This window comes from Desmodus rotundus, chromosome 8, assembly GCF_022682495.2.
Source record: "Desmodus rotundus isolate HL8 chromosome 8, HLdesRot8A.1, whole genome shotgun sequence".
Classification (NCBI taxonomy): Eukaryota; Metazoa; Chordata; class Mammalia; order Chiroptera; family Phyllostomidae; genus Desmodus; species Desmodus rotundus.
In genome coordinates this window covers 51,237,039-51,243,038 of record NC_071394.1, presented here as the reverse complement: position 1 = coordinate 51,243,038, position 6,000 = coordinate 51,237,039, and the positions used below count along the sequence as shown (strand labels likewise).

At 43.2% G+C, this 6,000-nt stretch overlaps 1 protein-coding gene across 5 annotated transcripts in view; it reads left to right on the top strand.

Annotated features, from left to right (window-relative positions):
• Nucleotides 1-2,007: 2,007 nt before the first annotated feature.
• The window catches only part of RB1CC1 (RB1 inducible coiled-coil 1), a 96,505-nt gene continuing 92,512 nt past the window's right edge, over nt 2,008-6,000 (top strand). For all 5 annotated transcript variants that reach the window (XM_024578314.3, XM_024578313.3, XM_024578311.3 and 2 more), the window contains exon 1: nt 2,008-2,382. The gene's annotated coding sequence lies outside the window, so the exon portion shown is untranslated. The remainder of the gene's footprint in view (nt 2,383-6,000) is intronic.

The window sequence follows — 6,000 nt, the reverse complement described above, 5'->3', positions numbered from 1 at the left end:
TTAGTAACCTGTATTGGTACTTCCTCTAGCTTCCTGCATATATATTAAAAAATGTTTATATGTTTTCACTTATCACTGGGAAAGAACTTGAGATGCATATAAACTCTGAAAATTTACACTCTGGAGGTGTGAATTTGTAAGTCATGAACCAATCACTTCTGATCATTGCTTCCAGCCTCTAAGAGAGAAGAAGAAGAATTTTTTTTTTCCCCAAAGAAAGAAACAGGAGAGACAAATTACATTAAAAACATTTTATTATATAATAATACATTATCATTGACATATCCCAGAGATGCTTTTACATCCCAAGTTGTATGTGTAATGATGAATGTCATTGATAACTAAGAGGACAGTCAAGCACCATTACTATTATTTTTAATGGGGGAAGCCATCATTTTTTCCTGAGGGGAAGGGAAGAAGAGAGGGAGAGAAACATTCATTGGTTGCCTTCCACACTCAGCCCAATGGGACCGAACCCACAACCTAGGCATGAGCCCTGACCAGGAATCAAACCCAGGACCTTTTGGTTTTCTGGGTGTCACCCAACTAACCTAGACACACTGGCCCGGGCACACCAACATATCCTCTATAGGCCTAATATCGCTGTATTTTGCTTATCAATTTTCTGGTCAAATCCTTTCTCACCACGTTATTTTCTGTATGCTGATTACTATGCTATGCCTAACAAAATCAGTTCATACTCTTCCCCCGAGGCATAACAACATTTTAGTGCCTTAATTTTTACTTCTTTGCTATATCTTGTTGGAGTGGTGTAATAAAATTGCAGCTTAAAAAAATACTGAGGTAAAATGACTTACCAAAGACAAGATCTCTCTGGGATATACAGGAGTGTAAAATTAAAAACGAAGTGGTAAAAACAATAAGCCCTTCTCACACATAACTTTCAGATACCAGGTCAGTGTGATGAAAATTGAAAATCCTTAATGATTACCAGTCAGTTCAATGTTTTTCTGTTTTTTCTTTTTAAAATCATTTTCCATCATGACATGAAGAATTGCACAATTTACTTTTTAATAATATTTGTTCTGTTTGGTGCCTTGAAAAAGGTGATAATACCCACTTTTATAAAACACAAGTCAAAAGCCCTCTGATAACTTAGCGGTAACACCTCCAAGCTTTCCTCATACCAGACATTCCCTGGATATAACAAAAATTTAAAATATTATATAATTTTTATACATGTAACTTCTGTTCCTCAAATTTTAATACTTAAGCCATGGCTTCAAGTCATTGCCTGCGAATGCCTATCTTCTCAAAATTAGGACTCCCCTGAAACTGTTTCCCATCTATTGCAATACTCTGTGCTATCTCACTTAGAGAACTCAGTATTTATAAAGCTGACAACTGTGGTTGTGGCGTCACACTTTCATCTTCATTCCAATCGACCAGGCCTTAAATCTCTGTTCTCTTAGATGTTTTCTTTTCCTTACCTGGTCTGAGAAAAATTGTGCCGCCACATTTAACTCCCAGACGCCTGTCAGCGCTTGCAGTCCCGGCGGTCTAGCTGGGGGCGGTAGTGGCGGCGGCAGTCAGCCCGGCGGGACGACAGCCCTCCTGGCACCTCATCCTCTTAACACACCTAGGCCCGTGTGCAGTAAGCCCCGGAGTCAGGAGGCTAGTACCCCACCCTCGGCTGGCGCCGCTCCTCCTCCACAGGCTGAGAGAGACGAGCTCTTTTACCTGGAGCTAATCCAAAATTCGGCAGGGTCGACCTAGTTCAGGCCAACTCTCTGTAGCAAAGAAGGTCAAGTTCACCTTGTGGTAGTAAGTGCCTGGACCGCGGAAAGCACCGAAACTGAACGCTCCAGCACTGTCTCGGCGTGTCGGGACACGACCACCAAGGCGCAGGCCGCTGGATAAAAACTGGAGGCGGGGTCGTCCCTGTTCCCGGCTGGCGGCCGACTTCCGGACCTGCGCGTCGCCTCCCTGCGCCTCCGGGACCGCCCCTCTCCCTCCCCCCTCCGCCCCGCCTGCTGATTCCCGGCATGCTCCGCGGAGGAAGGGACGGAGTCGACAATAACAAACCCTGCCGCGGCCGTGTCCGCGGCCCTGCCGAGTCTTCGGCGCTGCCTCAGGGTCTTCTCGTCGCCTCGGCCCCTCGGCTCTGACCGGCCGCGGCCCCTTATCCCCCGGCCCCTGACCCAGAGCCGAGGGGCCTGACCGCGTCCCTTCTCCGCCCGGACCCCTCCCTCCTGTCCGGAGTTCGGGGCTGCGGTTGGCACCCGGACACCGGTGATTGTGTCAGTGGCGGTGCCGGATGGAAGGTTGGTAGCCGTCGCCTCGTCCTCCGCGGCGGCGGAAGATGGTGCCAGGGGCTGCCGGCTCTGCTGCTGCCGCCGGCGGGGAAGGAGGTGCTGCCAGGTAGGTGCCGTCGCCGCCCGTGCCCTCTTCCCTCCTCTGGCTCCGCGACCTCTCAGCGAGCCCCGGCACAGTGGGCCCGGGGCTTTGGGGTCCCGGTAGTACCGGAGCGCCACCCGCGCGCAGGTGTGTGAACCCGCGGGCCCAGCGCATCCGGTCGCTGCAGGTGTTGCCTTGGGCTCGCCTCCCTAACACTACAGACCCTGTGGAGACCTGCGGCTCCCATCGAAGCCCCACTGGGCTGCGGGAGGTGTGAGGTGGGCTCGCCCTGTCCAGGCCTGCTTGGGGCTTCCTCGGAAGGAGCTCCCAGGATGCCTGCCTGTACGCGCCCCCGGCCGACTTGCGGGAGTGGCCGAGAGGGAGAGACGCGTGAACTACCGAGGCGCGTCCTCACTCGTCACCACTGCCGGGCTCAGCCCTAATGGTGTCTTTGACTTGAGAAACCGGAGAATGGAATTGGGCCGAGGCCGAACGAAGCGTATAGTAGGAGAAACGGAGAGATGTCTTTGTCCCAACCCTGGAGTGCGAGGATCGGTATAAAGTTACTCCTAGGAATGACTCAGCCTCCGCCCGCCCCACTGATAGATTTAGGATTGTGTATTCGGATTTCATAACTTCCTTGGTAGAAACACGAGAAATGGCAACTAATCAAAATATCTTTACAGTTTTCATGTTTATTGTTTGTAGTTTCATCTCATTTTTTTCTGTCTTGACTCTTTAAAGTGCGGTCATACCACAAAGTAATGTGGGCCTGAGTGCAAAGGAACACTAATGTGCTTACTGTTGATAACGAGTCACGTTACTACCAGACATTCAGCTACAGAGGAATGTTCGCCTTAAGTCTACTATATATAGAACAGTGATTTGGCCCATATGAAAATGTACCTGTGTCGTTAGCCACTTTATTATTGCTAACCAGGTTTTTTTGTGCGTTGATGGTGCTTGTATGGTTTATCTGAAGGTTTGGAAGGTTAGCAATTTAGGAGGAGACTTTTTTATTGAAGAAGACAAATCAGGGTTTAATTGAGAATCTCAGTATTGTATTTCGATATTTGATACAAAAAGAGGCCTTCCAATTTTGATATTACTACGAGAAGCAGAAGGACAGTTGAGGAAGGTGGTTGCTGTAATTTTGGGCGGGGAGTTGTTTATAATCAGACCATTGCGAAGGGTGTGAAGATATTTAGCTTTTTAAAAATGATTTTATTTCGTCTATTTTGAAACTTTTATGTTAAAGTTAGTATTACTGATTGGCCTAGTTCTTTTATGTTATTGGATGACAGGGAAGACAATGAAGTGTACTACTCTTTTCTTTGAGAAAATTTTTCTAGCCCTTGCTAACAAACACAGTTAAAACGCCTGGCAGATTGATTTTTAGTAAATCAAATTCATAAAGTCCAAAGGACAGAGGACACAAGACCTTTGTTCTTGAAAAGCCACACTTTTGAACCTGAATTGTTATTATGTAAGCTTGAGAAGAGCTTTTATTTGGCTTTTAATTTTGAGAATCTCATGCATTTAGCAAGGGTTTGAGTACCTGCTATATGCTTTACCTTGCAAATGTGTGTAATCTTTGAATGTTTTCAAAACAAGGATTGGTTAATAAAATTTTCTCAATTGGTTAATTCTATTCTCTAGCCCCAATTAAGCTTTTTCTTGTGTACTACAGAAAATACTGGTTCAAAAAACTAAAGTGAAAATCTAGCAGTTCCTTTCCACACACATTCATTCCTAGAATTATTTATGTATCACAGACCATTGAACCAGTTACTGTGAGGAATGTAAGAACATGTGAAAGTTTTCTTGCCTTATGAAAGAAAGAAAATTGGATTCCTGTATAGAAACAATTAATTTGAAAGAAATATACTGAAGGGACTTGAGCATTTACAGAATGTATAAGGATATTTCTAGAAGAAGAAAATGCATGATGGGACATGAATAAGTCACTGAACTTCTTTTAAAAAAAACATCCGGCTATCAACAAGTTTTGACAGGGATTTATCATGTACCTATTATGTGCCAGGCATGGCTCTAGAAATGTGGGACAGTGAACAAACCAAGCCATATCCCTGTGCTCATTCATTCAGGAGAAATATGGGATAGCAGACATAGGCTAGGGAGAAAAAAAAGCAGAAAAGGGAGGAGATGAACTATCAGGATTGCAGGGTTGAAACTTCAGAATCTTAAGTTTAGACAGTGGCCAGGGAAGGCCTGGATGGTAATTTTTGCATTAAGACCTAAGAGAAGTAAGGAAGCTAGATGTGTGACTGACCATCTGGGGAAAGAATATTCTTGGCAGAAGGTATAGTAAATGCAGAGGCTTTGAGATACTTGACATAGACATGGAAAAGTGAAAAGGTTACTGAGCCTGACCAGGTTACAAAGGAGGGGCATAGTAATAAGAGAATGTAGTGGTAGTGGGGGGCTCTACAAATATTCACGTTTTTGGGTCATAGTAAGCAAACTAATGTATGCTAACTCTGCATGGGCAAAGGGCACAGAGATTTGTTCCATTAAATCCAGCAAGGCTGGAAAGCAACTTGGAGCTAGATTCTTTTTTTAAATGAAATGTTAATAAAGCCCCTGCGACACACAGTTTTAGTTCTCGCAAAATGAACAATGAACAAGAAGCACTTACATGTAAACTTTGTATACAAAGTTGTAGGAAAGTTTGAGGAAGATACATTACAAATGCAGAGTGCTTTGAGAAGCTAGGATAGATGATATTATAGAAGCAGATTATGGAATGTAAGGTTGACGATTTTGTACTTACTGTCACAGATAAAAGTATATAAATTTTAATGATCACATTTCTCTGATTCTTTCACTGTGGATCTAATAAATCTAATTTGCCTGGACCTCTGTTGTCCAGGACCTGGAGAGGATGGCTTTTCTTCCACCTTTTAGTAAAGTTGAGGTTCTGTTAAGTAACATTTGCAAGTACAGTACTTGACTGGCTGTAAGCACTCTTTCTCTCATTGGTTAGTGTCTGTTTTCACAGCTTTTTTAGACGGTGCTTTGACTGAGAGGCTTATGCCATGATTTTGCTTTCTTTTGAATTCTTATTTTATCAGTTTGTAGATATTCCAGACATAATTGGTTAGTAATTATCCAGAATATCTGTTGAAATATTAGTTAAATCGCTACCACATTGTTAATGTTTCCCAATTGCTGAGTGTTTGCATATAGTCTTGGCTTAATAGAATGAAGCTAATTCAACATTTGCTGTGTAGGTAATTTTGGTTTCAGGTTTTTTTTTTAACTTTTAGTATCTATTATAAAATGAAGCATAGGACAAGAGAATTTTTACTATAGATAGTTATATGAGAATTAAGAATTAAAAAAAATTCACATTTAAAGGAAGTGTCACAACTTGATATTGTTATCCCTTAACAATTATGCACAGCTCTGGGTGTCATATCCCAGTTGATGACAGTAATGTAGGAAAAATGGCTCTGGCATCCTTACTTGGTATACTTTGGAGGCAGGAGAGTTATTTTGTAGTAGACTTGGCTTAAATTCATTTTAATGGTTCTTTTGAATCTCTGTTAAGCAGAAACTATCAGATGATATGACATAAAACAAATCAATGCAATAATACTTATAAAGAGAATTTAGTTT